We start from the raw sequence: 16,245 nt of genomic DNA on the forward strand, positions 1-16,245 counted from the left end.
ATGGCTTGTGGTCAGTCACCATGGTGAAGGGCTGCCCATACAAGAAACCATGGAATTTTTTTACTCCCTTCACAATTGCCAGCCCCTCCTTGTCGATTTGCGAGTAATTCCGCTCGGTTGCGTTGAGTGTCTGGGAAAAGTATGCTACCGGTACCTCTCTTCCATCTGGGAGTTGGTGTCCCAGGACAGCGCCAATGCCATAGGGCGAGGCGTCGCATGCTAGCACCACCGGCAGCCTCTCGTCGAAGTGTGCCAAGACCGAGTTTGAGACAAGCAAGTCCTCGACTGCCTGGAATGCAGCCTCCTGGCGCTGGCCCCACACCCAAGGGGCCCGCTTGTCCAGGAGTCTGTGTAGGGGCTCCGCTACCGCCGCCTTGTGAGGAAGGAAGGAATGGTAAAAGTTCAATAGTCCCAAGAAGGCCTGAAGTTCAGTCTTGCTCTTGGGCGCTGGGGCATCACAAATGGCTCGTAGCTTGTCCCCAGTTGGGTGGACCCCTTCTGCGTCCACCATAAATCCCAGAAAGTCCACCTGAGGCACTCCTAGTAGACATTTTCCCGCTTCACCTTGAGACCCGCCGTCTGGAAACGGTGCAGAACGGTGCGGAGGCGGTCCCCGAACTCCTCTGGCGTGGGCCCGGCAATCAACACATCATCGAAGAAGGGGGTGACGCCAGGAATCCCTTTAAGGAGAGAGTCCATTAGATTCTGGAATATGCCTGGCATCACGCTGACACCAAATTGCAGCTGCTTTACCCTGAACGCTCCTCTGTGCGCCACAATCATAGAATCATAGAATCATAGAGTTGGAAGAGACCACAAGGGCCATCGAGTCCAACCCCCTGCCAAGCAGGAAACACCATCAGAGCACTCCTGACATATGGTTGTCAAGCCTCTGCTTAAAGACCTCCAAAGAAGGAGACTCCACCACACTCCTTGGCAGCAAATTCCACTGTCGAACAGCTCTTACTGTCAGGAAGTTCTTCCTAATGTTGAGGTGGAATCTTCTTTCTTGTAGTTTGGATCGTCTGTGCCTCTGCTGTGGCCTTGTCCACCAGCAACTGCTAATAGGCTTGGGCCAAGTCCAACTTGCCAAAAAATTTTGACCCAGCCAGGGTGGCGAGGACATGGCTGACAACTGGCACTGGGTATGCGTGGGCCGTGAGGGCCTTGTTTATGGTACATTTGTAGTCTGTGCAGATGCAGACCGAACCATTAGACTTGACAGGTGTGACGATTGGGGTTTCCCAGGGGGCATTAGGCACTGGCTCCAGCGCTCCTTGCTCCAAGAGCCAGTCCAATTCCTAGTCGATGAGGGGTTTCAGGGCGAATCAGACCCAGCGGGCCTTGAGCCTGATGGGTCGTACCGCGGTGTCTAGCTGTAGGGCAATGGGGGGGGCGTATATCGTCCCAATGCCCCATCGAAAACCCCTGGAAACTCTTTGCATATGGCGTCCACGTCCACTTGTAAGCTAGTGCGATTCACCCTAGTGACAGCTAGCCCCAGTGGTCCAAACCATGCCAATCCCAGCAAGATTATGTAGGGGCCCTTGACCACAAGCAAGTCCAATTGTTGCTTCTGCCCTCAATATTGCACCCTGAAGGTCCCCACCCCCATTGTGGGGACCTTACGTTTCTGGAAGTCCTGGAGGGAGAATGGGTCGGCCTGAGTTTGGGACCCCCATTAGGACACAGTTCCCTTAAGGTCCATGCCGAGATTATGGATAGAGTTGAACCCGTGTCAAGCTCCATGTGGCACAGGGCTTCCTCTATCTGAACCTCTACGTAAATTTTATCTGTGTTGGAATGGGGCAACTGGTATACCTGGCAGTCCGTGATCTCCGTCGCGTTGCCTTGGTGCGTCTGGAACGTTAGGTCCTTCTTGGCGTAGAAGCATCATTGCAGCTTCTGCAACGGTCCCTCAGGCCACCAACGAGGCGGTCACGAAGCATGTTCTCCAGCTCTGAGGAGTTGCAGAGCCAGGCAGCTTGGCGGAGGGAGGTAACAAACCGGTTTCCCCAGGGGCTTGCCGCTTTGCATAGAAGGCATTTCAGCAAGCTACCACCAAGGGCTGTGGTGAGAAGTGCCCCTTCAGCCATTCCATTATTGTTTATAAATATATATGATATATAAAAATATATATAAATGCTGACCTGGAATATAAGTTTACCACCTCCCCTCCTTCCCTCTTTTCTTCTTCCCCAACCTTATTCTGCATACTGCACTAATGTCTCATATCAAATGTAAAAAGACTCCACAGCTTGCAAAAAGAGGCAATGCACGTACTTTTGTAAACCAAGAATTTTAAAATAAAAATAAAACTAAGCAAATAAAAACAAATGATGGCCTTGCATTCGTAAGCATCTTGAGACAAGCAACTAACTGAATGTTCCTAGTGTTGGGTTGTTTCGTTTGTATCACAGCTACAAACAGCACACAGAAACCTACACAAGGCCTCACTCATGGCCCCACAGAAGAATATGCCAAGGTTGGATTATATCACTGTTTTTTGATGCTGCGTGAAGGGGAAAGGGTGCAAGGGGCAGCAGCCTGAATACTCCATGGCAGTGCCTCAGATAAAGCAAGAAGCTAAGGACAAAATGAGAACATCATCCCTCAGATAAATTGTGGTCTAAATGGAGAAGGTGGTACCGGGGGGAGATTAACAGAATTCCTATTTGAGAAACAAGGTGCTTAACACAATGAACTTCAACAGGGACAAATGTCAGGTTCTGAAGTTGTACATGTGAAAGGAATCTAGGGGTTTTGGTGGACCACAGGCTTAGCACGAGTCAACAGTGTGAAACAGCATCAAAAAAAGCGAATGGTTTTCTAGGCTGCATCAAGAGAAGTCTAGTGTCCAGATCAAGGGAAGTTGCAGGTTCACTCTCTTCTGCCTTAGTCAGACCCCACCCAGAGTCCTGGGCTCAGTCTGGGCTCAATCTGGGCACCACAATTTAAGAAGAATATTGACAAACTTGAACATGTGCACAAAAGAGTGACCAAACTAAGGGGAGCACCCAAACCAACAGAAGCAAATAATAAGAAATGATATTCCAACCAAATATTAGGAAGAAATTTCTGATGGCAAAAACTGTTTGAAAGTGGAACAGACTCCTTCAGGAGGTAGTGGACTCTCAGTGGAGGTTCTAAGCAGAGGTTGGGTGGCCATCTGTCAGAGATTATGGAGCTGAGCCATTGTTTAGGTGGTTTTGTTGGGAGGGAGTTGTTCCTTTTGTTGATGTTATTTTTTGTAGCTTTATTTTGGATGTTATGATTTATGTATGTGGAAAGTATTTGATTGGTTGCGTACTTTTTGATGTTTTGATGATTGTTTATGAGCATGATTTTAATTTTGTAAAGGCGGCATGCAAATAAAATGATTGAACGATTGATTGATTGATTGATTGATTGCTGCATTGCAAGGGCTTGGACTAGCTGACCCTTGGTGTCCCTTCTCCATTGTTCGAATTCCTCCGATGGCTGCATGCAGTTGTTCCACCTGTTGGGCTTTGGGATCTACATCTTGGACTTTTCTAGAGGTTGTGGAAAGCTTGGCTGCAGAGAGTCTCCCACACTACTCATTTGGAAATGGAGTTTAACTGCCGTAGTCCTCATCATGTACAGAGCACATTTCAGAGCAGAAAGCACTCTGTATCCGCACATTTGGTCTCACACATCCCTGGCAGGATGAAGGACACAATTTAGACCAGAGACCGGGGGGGGGGGGTGACCCAAGTAGGCAATGTTGACCCGTGTTCCCTCTCCCCAGCCCCAGCCCAGTTCCCTGCATGCTGTTTGAGGTGTAAAACTACAGTTCCCATGACTCTTTGGGGGGAAGTCATGCACTGTGACCGGGCTTTAAATGTAGGGACGGGGGCGGCGGGGGAGGGAACCAGAGCAATTAAAAAAACCTTACTCAGACCCCTTCATGATATGGAGCAATAATACATAACTAGGCACTGCGCTATTTACAACAGAAACTTTTCACTGAGTTGGAAGGGTCGCCGAGGACCCCTGCAATTCAGGAACAGTTATATGTGGAATATCCCACAATCCGAAGCACTGCAGTCAGAAAGCCCCTCTCCTGGGAAGATGGATCCTTAAGTGCCTGCAGAAGCCGGGAGTACGCCGAAAGTTTTCCGCAGGTGTTTGAAATGTGATCCCCGAAGCTGCCTGTTGAATGCCTATTGGTGGAGCCATCCTCAGATTGGGCCAATGACACGACAGGCTTTGCTTCTGCGGCTCAAAGGAGCGCCGATCAGGTCTGTTCCGCTGCTGAGCGCTAAGATTGAAGCAGGTCCTGCGGACGGTGATTCGGAGCGCAGAAAAAGGTGAGCGGTGGGCTGCGGGACCCTCCTCGGCGCTCGCGGGCTGACTCCCGTTCAAATCCTGCCCCGGGGCGTTCCAGAGGTGCATTTGGAGAGGGCAGGAAGGGGACCCCGCTGCTCTTCTGCTCCTAACGGGAAGCCTCCGAGGGGTTCAACACGTAGCTCGTCCCGGGCGGAGCATGTTGGGGGGTTTTCCCGCACCCGAACCCCCGTTTTGCAGCCCCCCGGGAGCCCTTGCAAAGACGCCGTGTCATCTACGGGTTTGTTCCGAGGTGTACTCGCGTGTGCGCGTGGAGCAACTGTGGCGCTCCATCCTTTGCCATTGCAAAGGTTTTTGCGTGTCAGAGCTGGAAAGGACACGCGTGCATGGGAACAAAACGCTGGAGTCGGGCTTGCAGGGCGGCTTGACAGAAGACTTCTGCTGTAGCCGCGAGTCCTTGGGTGGCCATACCTGGGAGGAAAGGGTTAACTGTCCGCACCTCGGCTGTCACCCTCCCCCCCGAAACTGCCCCTTGAAAACGCTGCTCTCAAGCCTCATTGCAGCAGGGAAGGGGGTTGCGGGGGGGCGGGTTGAGACTGGTGAAGAAATAACTCTTTCCCTCCCCCAAATGCTCCCTCCCTCCCTCAATTGGGTTTAGAAGAAGCCTTCCCAGCCCAGCACTCATGGCGCCGTTTCGGGCTTGTTCTCCCAATCTTTGGGAACCGGGGGGATGGTGGAAGTTGTTCTGCAAAGCCTCTGGAGCTTGGCCAAAAGTCTGGCTCTTGCGGACCAGTTCAGTTGGCTCCCTGGCAACGGTGCAGAAGTCGAGGCCATGGTGACATGCGAAGACCTTGAAAAAAGAGAGCGCATGAGCCTGTTTTGCTTATGGTAAACTCAGGCTGGTCCAGGCAGGATAAAAGTGAAGGACTATATTCATCACAGAATTGCAGGGCCGGGAGGGACCCCAAGCCTCATCTAGTCCAGCCCCCTATTGATGGGACGTGTCCGTTGAAGTCGTGCAAGTCCTTCTGGAGCCAGATGCAGAGAATGGCAGCAGAGAAATGTTCAAGTAAAATGCATTAAATACAATTGCGGGAAGCCACCACACTCTATGACACTGCTCAAGAGTTATTTTGCTTTGGTAATTATGAGTGAACACAGTTAAAAACTACTATTCAAACATTCAGAAAATTAAAATCAAGAATAAGCTAAAAACATTTCAGGATTGCGTAAACAAACATGCTTTTTCTAATGTTTTGTTTTGATATTCTTTCTTCTATTATATGCTGAAGATTTGAAAAAGAAGAAAACAAGACCAGATATACAATTATACAAAATACCGTAATGGCTGAAAACCGGTAAGTTAAGATCACTTTTTAAAAAAATTTGCTGAGGTTTTTTAATATTATTGCTCTTTTACTTTCTTTGTTACAGGGTTCAAAGTTGTAATTGCCAGCCTGAAAATAAGTCTTTAATTATGAAACTATGCCAAAAAACTGAGGGGACTCCTATGTTATGTACCCCATTACCTGAACCTCATTAACTTTCTCTGTTTTAAATTACAGTTGTAAATTTTATAGTGATAGTTTTAAACTGCTTTGAGGTTTTTCTACAAACAAGTGGTATACATTTTATGAAATAAATAAATAAGCAGAAAGAAATAGTTATATCAAAAAGCATAGAAATTGCCATGTTTCCTTTGACCTCTTGCAACTTTCAGTTTGCATCATAATTCTTCTAACAGCACTGTTTGCCAAAGTATAGTGTACCATTGATCCAGATTTCAGTAGTTCAAAGTTTTCCAAGATGGCAGTGTGCCTTCAGTTAACAGATGTTATATAAGTCCTTACTTTCTAAATTCATCCTTCCTTGTGTAAACACATCAGGCAGAGCCAAATAAGGGCAGAGAGGGCTACTTTGTGCTGTGATCAGTGAAATACCTTTCCAAAAAGTTGCTACCTTGGGGCAGTCCTCCCACCACATATTTTTGGGCATATACCTGCACAGCACCTGCAACATAGAGGAGAGCAAATTGGTTTTGTAAAGGACCATGGCCTGGAGGTCAAGCACCAACCATGGCTAACTTGAGAGGATGTTTCCTTGTCAAAGCCAATGAAGATTTGTATGGTCTCTTTGACCATAGATTCTGCCAGCTTTCATCCTCTATTTGGCTATGCCAGTGAGCCCCTCCATTACAGAGATTTGTTGAGTGAAGTGAATAAAATATTAATGCTTTATAAAATACAGAAATCAGTCCTTTTAGTAGAATGGTTTCTCATATAATTACTTTTTCAATGTTTTCCAACCGCTTTTTTAATATTCAAAAGGAAAGATTTTAACCAGCACCCTGGAACCATGAGAATTTCCAAGGTGGGATTGTATGTCTTTTATAGAAAGTGGTTCACTCTCTATGGCTTAACCCTTAACATGATTTAGTGGACACAACTTCCACTCAGAGATATTAACATGTCTTGAATTATTTGTTCTGAAGCAGGAGGTGATATTGAAGAGGAAAAACTGATAACAGCCTGGTGATAAATATTTAGTCCACTTAGCTGATAAACATTCAAGATAAAGAACAGAACTTGTTTTTCCAAAAAGCTCATGCTCTTAAGAGAACATTATTCCCCTTCTTCTTCTTGTCCTTCTGCTGGCAGATTATTATTTTTTCTGTTGTGGGATAAATCAGTCTTATGCAACTAACCCACTTAACTTTTAATTCATGCATGAAGGGGTTAAAACCATAGCTTAATCTGTCCTATTAGGCTTAGTTGGTCACCACCATCCCACTTAGGAGGAAGGGGGTTACCAAACTCTTTGTTCTATCTTTTTTTCTTTTCTTTTTCTTTTTCTTTCTTTTTTTGCTTCCACCCTGAGAATCTGACCAGTAGGATGTCTAAGCTGGATGCAAACTAAATTTCTGTTTCTATATGAATAATTTAGAAATATTTACCACTTTTTATACCCACGGTAAGTCAAACTGCCTGCTTTTTCTTTCTGCTGTATGGTGGAAGCAAAAACAAAAAGAACAAAGAGTTTAATATGTTTTATTTTATGCTGTTCTACTGTAATTGAGAGAATTAGTATGTGTGCCCTCTACTTTTGCAGTTGCCTTATTGCCTATTCCTGCATTGTAGGGTGTTGGACTAGATGACCCCTGGGGCTCCCCTCCATCTCTACAATTCCATTCTCTTCTATCAGTGTTTAATTTCTTTTGAATCATTGTTTTATCTATGTTTTAGTGATGGCTGCTTTCCCTCTGTGGTGCCTTATCGCAATTACTTCTATTCCACAGTAAAGAGGAGGAAGAGAGGGCAAGAGCAGAAACTGGCCCGGAGCCTTCAGAGGGGGGGGAAGCTGCCCACAGTGCTGACCCTCCTGTTGTTGGGGCACAAGTCAAGGGGCATTCATCTCCGCAACAAGCCATGACAGACTCTGCAGAGTCAGAAGACATGGAAGAATCATGTGACGATGAAGCAACGGTAAAAGAAGCAGACAGGATCTTGGGACTATTGAAAGTCTTTTATAGAGAAGGCGGTGAGAGTCCCATAAACTTCTTTAAGTTTGTGACTGATCCAAATTCTTTTGCGCAAACCCTGGATAACATGTATCATGTTTTATACTTGGTAAGACATGGGCTTGCAAGAATAAAGGCAGATGAGGATGAGATTCCTGTTTTGGAACCTTTAGATCCAGGACAAGGCAGTTATGTTCCGCCACAAACCTCAGGCCTCATTCCATTGAGCATTGCATGCTGGGAGCAGATTGTGGAACTTTTTGCAATTTCACAGCCCATGATTCCACCTGCCCCAGAGGCATAGGCAGGATATGAGCCCATCTGAATGCATCCTTAAGATTTGTAAGTTTAAAAAAATGCTATGTAGTATGTTTCTTTCATAATATTTCATGAATGTGAAATAAATGATGTTATGAAACCCTGCTTTTAAGTCTATAAACTAAATAGAAGTAAATGTCACCATTACTGTAATTCACAGTCTTCTTCTTTCTTCTTCTTCTTTGGCGATTACTCGTAGCCGAGTAAGATTGTCTTCCATAAACATGGTTTTAACTATGAGTCCATAAGTGACTGTGGAGGACAATTCTGTGGATTCACAGTGTCCTTCCACAGTGGGGACATTGGTTTCCGGGCGGGAGTTGATCACGGTGTGGATTTGCCAAGTGTGCCTTCCTCTTAGCACGTTTCTCCCTTGTGTCCTGAGTTTGAGTGTCTTCAAAGCCCTTGACATCTTTGGTAAAGGCTGTTCTCCAACTGGAGCGCTCTCAGGCCAGTGTTTCCCAGTTTTCATACTACATTTTTTTAGATTTGCTTTGAGACAGTCTTTAAACCTCTTTGTGGACCACCAACATTACGCTTTCCATTTTTAAGTTCAGAATAGAGTAGCTGCTTTGGAAGACAATCGCAAAACATGACCAGTCCAATGAAGTTGATGTTGAAGAATCATTGCTTCCACACTGGTGATCTTTGCTTCTTCCACTACATTGGCATTAGTTCGCCTGTTTTCCCAAGTGAAGTGTAAAAAATTTTGGAGACACCATTGATGGAATCTTTCAAGGAGTTGGAGATGGCGTTGATAAGTGGTCCATGTTTCACAAGCACATAGTAAGGTTGGCAGTACAATAGCTTTGTAAACAAGCATTTTGGTTCTTAACCCGAGGTACTATTTCTGGGTTAGTGGAGTCTGTAACCTGAAGTATATGTAACCTGAAGCGTATGTAACCCAAGCTACCACTGTACACAACTCTCCCAGATTTGGAGATACAGTGGTACCTCGGGTTACAGACGCTTCAGGTTACAGACTCCGCTAACCCAGAAATAGTACCTCGGGTTAAGAACTTTGCTTCAGGATGAGAACAGAAATCATGCTCTGGCGGCGCGGCACCAGCAGGAGGCCCCATTAACTAAAGTGGTGCTTCAGGATAAGAACAGTTTCAGGTTAAGAACGGACCTCCAGAACGAATTAAGTACTTAACCAGAGGTACCACTGTACTGCAAGCTCATCTCTAACTTGTTTTTGCAGAATTTGTGAGAGGACCTCAGCAGCAAAAGGGGAGTTGCTGTTAAGGAGATGCTGGTAATGTTCTTTCCAGCACAGTGCAATAGCTTCTTTATCTTTTAGAAGTGTGGTACTGTCTATTAAACGTAGGGGGCATATGCCATGGTTTATTGGCCCATAGACGGTCTAAAAAACAGTGTTAGAAACTGAGCTATGAAAGCTAGAAGCTAAACGGCACCATAAGCTTAGGTTATGGGCACAACAATGGAATGTCTAGGCGTGCTTTTTAAATAACAAGAATACAAAGCTGAAAATGAATGAACTGCAGCTAAAGTATTATGTTCATTTTTCACATGCTTTATTCTTTCCCCTGCCCACCCCCCTAACATTCTTAAGAGGGTCATTTCTCTATTCTTCAGAGAGTAACTGGGAGTGGGGAGGCAGAAAAAGGTCCTCCTTTCCTTCCACTCCGCAGTTTTAATCTGAAATCTGAGGCTCAATAGTATGCCCAAAGCTCAGAAACTGCTCACATTAATAAAATTCCCTGTTGCAAAATGCACCTAGAACAGTGGGAGTTTCGAACACTGTTCACAAATGGTACATGAACTCCAGAAAACTTTCTTCTGTAGACCACACACAATAAACTACAATGAGATAAAATGAATTCAGTTGGGAATCTGCAGTTTACAGCATTTGATTCAATCTTCTGTTTTCTTCTTCTGCATGAAGAAGTGTTAATAATAATAATAATTTTATTTATACCCCACCCATCTGGCTGGGTTTTCCTAGCCACTCAGGGCGGCTTACAGCATATATTGAAACATAATGAAACATCAAACATTAAAAACTTCCCAAAACAGGCCTGCTTTTAGATGTCTTCTAAAACTTATGTAGTTCTTTATCTCCTTGACATCTGAAGGGAGGGTGGTCCACAGGACAAGTGCCACTACCAAGGAGGACATCTGCCTGGTTCCCTGTAACCTTTCTTCTCGCAGAGAGGGACCTGCCAGAAGGCCCTCGGCGCTGGACCTCAGTGTCCATTCTTGACAATGGGGATGGAGATGCTCCTTCAGGTCTACTGGGCCGAGGCCATTGAGGGCTTTCAAGGTCAGCACCAACACTTTGAATTGTGCTCGGAAACGTATTAGGAGCCAATGCAGATCTCTCAGAACTGGTGTTATGTGGTCCCGGCAGCCACTCCCAGTCCCCAGTCTGGCTGCCGCATTCTGGAATAATTGCAGTTTCTGTGTCCCCTTCAAAGGTAGCCCCACGTAGAGCGCGTTGCAGTAGTCCAAGCAAGAGATAACTAGAGCATGCACCACTCTGGTAAGACAGTCTGCGGGCAGATAGGGTCTCAGCCTGCATACCAGATGGAGCTGGTAGACAGCTGCCCTGGACACAGAATTAACCGGTTCCTCCATGAACAGCTGTGAGTCCAAAATGATTCCCAGGCTCTGCACCTGGTCCTTCAAGGGCACAGTTACCCCATTCAGGACTAGGGAGTCCTCCACACCTGCCCGCCCCCTGTCCCCCCAAAACAGTACTTCTGTCTTGTCAGGATTCAACCTCAATCTGTTAGCTGCCACCCATCCTCCAACCGCTTCCAGGCACTTATACAGGACCTTCACTGTTTCAGATTTGAAGAAGAGGTAGAGCTGGGTATCATCCGCATACTGATGAACGCCCAACCCAACCCCCCTGATAATCTCTCCCAGCAGCTTCATGTAAATGTTAAAAAGCATGGGGGGGAGGACGGAACCCTGAGGCACCCCACAAGTGAGCACACTCATCCCCCAACACCACTTTCTGGACACAGCCCAGGAGAAAGGAGCGGAACCACTGCATAACAGGGTCCCCAACAACATTTGGGGTGTTTTGGTGTAGAGAAAATATGAGCAGAATTTTACATAATGAAACCTAGCCTGGAGAAAGTGGGCAGAGTGAAGCTGTTATTCTCTCACAATGCTAGAACTCAGGGACATCTGATGAAGCAAATGTTGGGAGATTCAGGATGGGCAAAAGACAGTCCTTCTACACACAGCACATAGTTAACTATGGCATTTGCTCCCACAACAGGCAAAGACGTCCATCAGCTTCAATGTCCCTGAAAGATAATTAGATAAATTCTTGGTGGATGAGACTACTGGTTGCTACCCACGATGGCTTTATTCTCCCTCCTCCGTCAGAGGCTCTTTACCTATGGATTCTCCTTACTGGTGGGGAGAGTGATGGTGCGCTCAAGTCCTCCTTGTGAGCCTCCCCCTCTGTGGACCACTGTGAAAACAGATGCTGGAGAAATGAGAGTCAGGTTTGATCCAGCAGGATTCTTCTTGTGCTCTTATAAGAGAGCAATTATCACAGCCGTGTGACTGGTATATCAGTTAATAGAGTTCTCTCTCAAAATGTCTTCCTTGCTATGAGATGCATGTCACTGTGACATCAATTTCCAGCGGAACATTCTCCACATACCTAGTCACTGCTCTTCTGGAATGTTCTGAAAGCCAGGCGACAGTTTGAAAACCCAGGGACAAGGCAGGGCATGAGCTGACCCTTCCACGACCTGACTGTATTGGATCCTACACACACTTGCCTGGGAGTAAGGCCCATGGAACACATTAGGGCTTATTCTCAAGTGCACATATGTATACATTGTGCTGTAACTCATAATCCAATATGCTAACCACCACATCATACTGGCTTAGAAAGTCAAGGTATCTTAACAGTAAATGCAAAATTACAAAATACATAGAACACAATCTTACGAGGGCTTACTAATCTTGCCACTATGTCATTTTATACACCCAATATACAATTTAAAATTCCCCAATATGGTGAGACAATTGCCTCCTCTGCCAATATTTCATTGGTAAGATTTACAGGAAAAAACAGTTTAAGGGAGCCCTATGCCACTTTTTTTTTTTTTAAATAAGATTTTATTAAAGCTTTTTCATAATACAATAAGTTAAAAGAAACTAATTTAAATAAAAGCAAGAACAGAGAGAAAAAGAGAAAACACCAAAGGAAAACAAAAATAGAAGACAAGAAGAAAAATAAAAGTTCTGATTTTCTGTTTGTCACTTACATGAAAGAAATCATTCAAAATATTCACTCTGGCTTGACATCCAACTGATCTATTTTCCCAGTCTTCCAACCCGAATGTCTCAGATTAATTCCTTTTCCTTTTCACACAAAAAGTCCAAAGGGGTTATCTAATTTTTGTTATTAATAAATGTCAGCAATTGTTTTTCTCCATTCAAACATATCAGCTTCATCACCAATAATGTCAACAAATAATTCCTCCATATTAAACCATAATAAGGCTTTCCATCTTTTCCTCGCAAATCTCTCTGCTGTGATCATATATTAAAATAATAATCCATATTTCTTTTCTGATTATGTATTCATCAATTCACAACCAGTTATATATTTTCCATTCCCATTTCCTGCTGTATTTGCCATGGTTTCTTCACCTTGATTTTGAAAAAAAAAAATCCTTCAATTTATGCTTCTTTTATTATATTTCCAAGAAAAGCTCCAGAGGTTTGATAGCTTTTTCCTGGAAAATCACTCCAAGCTGTACAGAGAGTCCTTACTCAGTTATCTCTGCTAGCTCATCATGTCTATTCCGCTCTCCCTCCATGGCTTCATTGCACTCCTCCAACATCTCAGCTTCACTATTTAACTCTTTCATTCTTCTAAAAATCTGTATGAAAGACTTTTCCGTTTCACTTTCCTGTTCTGGCAATCCTTTATCTATATTCTTCTCCAAAGTCTCTTTGTCCTCTTTGATTCCGCTTTCCATTTCATCCTCTGATCCTCTTTCATTAACCATTTCATCAATCTTAGCTTTAATGACATTTTCTGCTCATCAAACATTTGCTGAAGGATGCCAACAGTCGGTGGAATGTCCAGTGATATATTTGCCATACTGAATGTTTTTGGTCTTACTAATATTTCAGTCTTTTTACGTCTCCCATCTCCACCTTAAGATCTTCACAGTGTTTTCTCTAATGAAAACACCTTCCTTTCCCATGGAATAAATATGAAGTGGCAAAATTATTTTTGATTTCAAGAAAAAAAGAATTTTCATCAAGAAAAAAGAAAATTAAAAATTAAGAAAATAAAAATTCTTAGCACTCATAACTTCCTGTAATTATTTAAAAATTTATTGTCTAAAACAATTAGAGCGTGCTTTCTGTTCTGCCTTCAGCCTTTAATGATGGACTCTTCTTAAAGCCAGAAAGTAGCTCACACACCAGATGTAAATATCCACTGGCTGACAGAGAAACCTTTCTCGGTCATAAATTATAACCATCTCAGAGATAATTAAAGAAAGGGAGGCTTTTGCACACCTTATGCCCATCAGAGTTTTAACATATCTTTTGGAAAGATGTTGATTCCTCCGCTCATAAGTCAATCACCCCCTCTAGTTTCCTGCTCCTCATGGAGGTTGCCTGTTGGTTACCATGTTTGCCCTCTCAGCTTGGTGTGCTCCTGGTCTCCTTGGTGGGCTTGGCAGCGTCCCAGAAGCACCTGGGCTGCAGCTGCAGCAGGCCTAGTAGGAGGGCGGCAGGGAGCAAGCCAAGGCACCAAGCGCAGCCCTTTCCCAGCTGCCACTCCTTGGCTGCACTGTGCAAGGACAGGTGAAGGAAGGTCCTGTTGTGGGGCACGCACATCGCCCAAGGACACACAACGGAAAGGAGGCCCCAGGGAAGGACTGGCATCCAGCCAGTGGGAATTCCACCTAGGAGTTGCTGTCCCTTCACTGACTGTGAGAAGAACACAGCAGACACACAGCCTTGGCACCCCCTCAGAATTCTGCACTGAGGGCCACAGCATCCCTTGCCCCTCATGCTATACCATTGCTCTAGAGTGAATTTGATAGCCAAGATTCATGCCTGGCTATCATCTATCACTGTAATTATCTCTGTTGGCAACCTGCCAACAAAAGATGTTCAGTTGATAGAGCTCCTCCCCCTGAAGTCCTATTCCACTTTTACAGCTTCCACCCAATCTCTGTTGCCCCTTGAAATATTTGGCCTGCCGGCTGCTCTCTTTCAGATCTGTGATCCTATAAATGCTGCTATAATCATACAAACATACACAGCTGCCTTCTCCAAGGCAAATAAACTGGTCCGCGTAGTTCAGTATCAGCGGCTTCCCAAGGCCCAAGGCAGACACCTTGCTACTCAAGACCCTTTTCACTGAAGATGCCCAGAGGTAAGTCTTCTGCCTGTAAGACATGTACGCTCCCTACCAATGAGCTATGATCATGCCACGGTCTTCCAAAGCCGAAGCTTCTTATTCCTCCCACCATATGACTATACAGTGGTACCTCGGGTTAAGTACTTAATTCATTCCAGAGGTCCGTTCTTAACCTGAAACCGTTCTTAACCTGAGGCACCACTTTAGTTAATGGGGCCTCCCGCTGCTGCCAATGCATGATTTCTGTTCTCATCCTGAGGCAAGGTTCTGACTTAACCCAAGGCACTACTTCCGGGTTAGTGGAGTCTGTACCCAAAGTGTTTGTAAGCCGAGGTACCACTGTACTGGCTCCCAGGTGCCTTGTGCATCTGGCATAGACTGCATCTGGTGCTTTGAAGAGCTGCCTCTCGCTTCTGCTCTTATTTCCAAATGCACCTTTACCTGTGACATCCCACCCAGCTGCCAGGTGGTCTCCTGCAACCCCTCTCCTTATTTCTGTCCCTCCTTATGCATGGGACTGTCTCCACACAAGTCCTGGAGGGTTGATACCTTCTTTTAAGAACTCCTTAGTTCCCCTTTCTTCTCCCTGTATAAATGACTCAACAGTGATGCCAAATAGCAGGGACTTTGGGGTCTGTCTTCATCCCACTTCCTGAGTTTAGTTACTGCCATTTGGCTAAGGCCATACTGCTTGCTTCTTGTCTGAGCAACAGCAGTCTTTTTGCTTCCATTGCATGCTGCACCTCCTCTCAAGAATTCGGAAGAAGCAGATCTGTGCCTGCTGCACTGAGAGAGAGAAAGGTCTGGTTGGAAAATGCATGCATCATGCTTGCATTTGACTTCCAAGAGAAAAATCCTGACATAGGCAAGCTGTGCCCCTTCCTTTCTGTGCTGCTACAGTAGCTCCAGAGATTTAGGCTTTTAGCACCTTTCCCACTCTACAGAGGTAGCGGACCTGTTAGGACAGTGCACCCTCAGAGGCTGATGGATACAATGGGTTTCCAGGCGGTTCTGGGAGATTTCTGAGGCTGAAGCCCTGGCCAACCTCTAGTACTGGCATACGAAGGGGGGCGGGGGCATGCGCTGCACCGGGTACCATTTGGGGAAAGGGTGCCATCACAGCTGCGCCCCTGGAATGCGCACCAGCCACGCCCCTACCTGTTCTCCGCTCCGGGAGACTACAATTCCCATCAGCCTTGACCACTGATCCCGCTCGCTAGGGATCATGGGAGCTGTAGGCCAAAAACATCTGGGGGGCTGAGGTTGAGGAAGCCTGATCTAGAACATCTGAATGGCTCAAGCCATTGACATGATTGCCCCTGCTTGAGAGCCTGCCTGGCTCCCTGGTATACTGCAGAGCTTAGGGCAAGGAAATGAGCCGGGAGACAGCTTCAATTATGAGCGTAGCCAGGATTTTTTTGGGAGGGGCCAGCAGTGGTATAGCTAGCCGTGAGGGCGGGGCAAGCCTCTCCAAAGCTTGGAGCCTCTCCGCCGCCCCCCCCCCCAGCTGTAGGACGGCTGAGGGAGAGGCAGATGCAAGTCCCACGCTGCTGTTTCAGGCAGTGCAGAACCTGCACGCGGCTAAGCCACCATGTCACTCCTAAAAAGTTTCGTGAGCCCTTTTAAAAAACAAAAACAAAAACTCATTTTGTCACACACACCCCAGTGATGACACCCAGGGCAGGGCGCGCCCCCTTCCTCCGCCACTGGGGGGCAG

At 45.7% G+C, this 16,245-nt stretch overlaps 2 long non-coding RNA genes across 2 annotated transcripts; one reads left to right on the forward strand and one right to left on the reverse strand.

The window, feature by feature from the left end:
- Window positions 1-5,605: 5,605 nt before the first annotated feature.
- Window positions 5,606-8,287, forward strand: LOC308467859. Its single transcript, XR_013981341.1, has 2 exons — window positions 5,606-5,666; window positions 7,604-8,287. It is a non-coding gene; the product is annotated as an uncharacterized lncRNA (long non-coding RNA).
- Window positions 8,288-11,252: 2,965 nt separating this feature from the next.
- On the reverse strand, window positions 11,253-11,610 carry LOC308467948. Its single transcript, XR_013981395.1, has 2 exons — window positions 11,521-11,610; window positions 11,253-11,427 (listed from the first exon to the last, which is right to left on the reverse strand). It is a non-coding gene; the product is annotated as an uncharacterized lncRNA (long non-coding RNA).
- Window positions 11,611-16,245: the final 4,635 nt, after the last annotated feature.

The sequence above is a fragment of the Podarcis pityusensis genome (genome assembly GCF_964106645.2).
Source record: "Podarcis pityusensis genome assembly, chromosome: Z".
In the NCBI taxonomy this organism is placed as follows: domain Eukaryota; kingdom Metazoa; phylum Chordata; class Lepidosauria; order Squamata; family Lacertidae; genus Podarcis; species Podarcis pityusensis.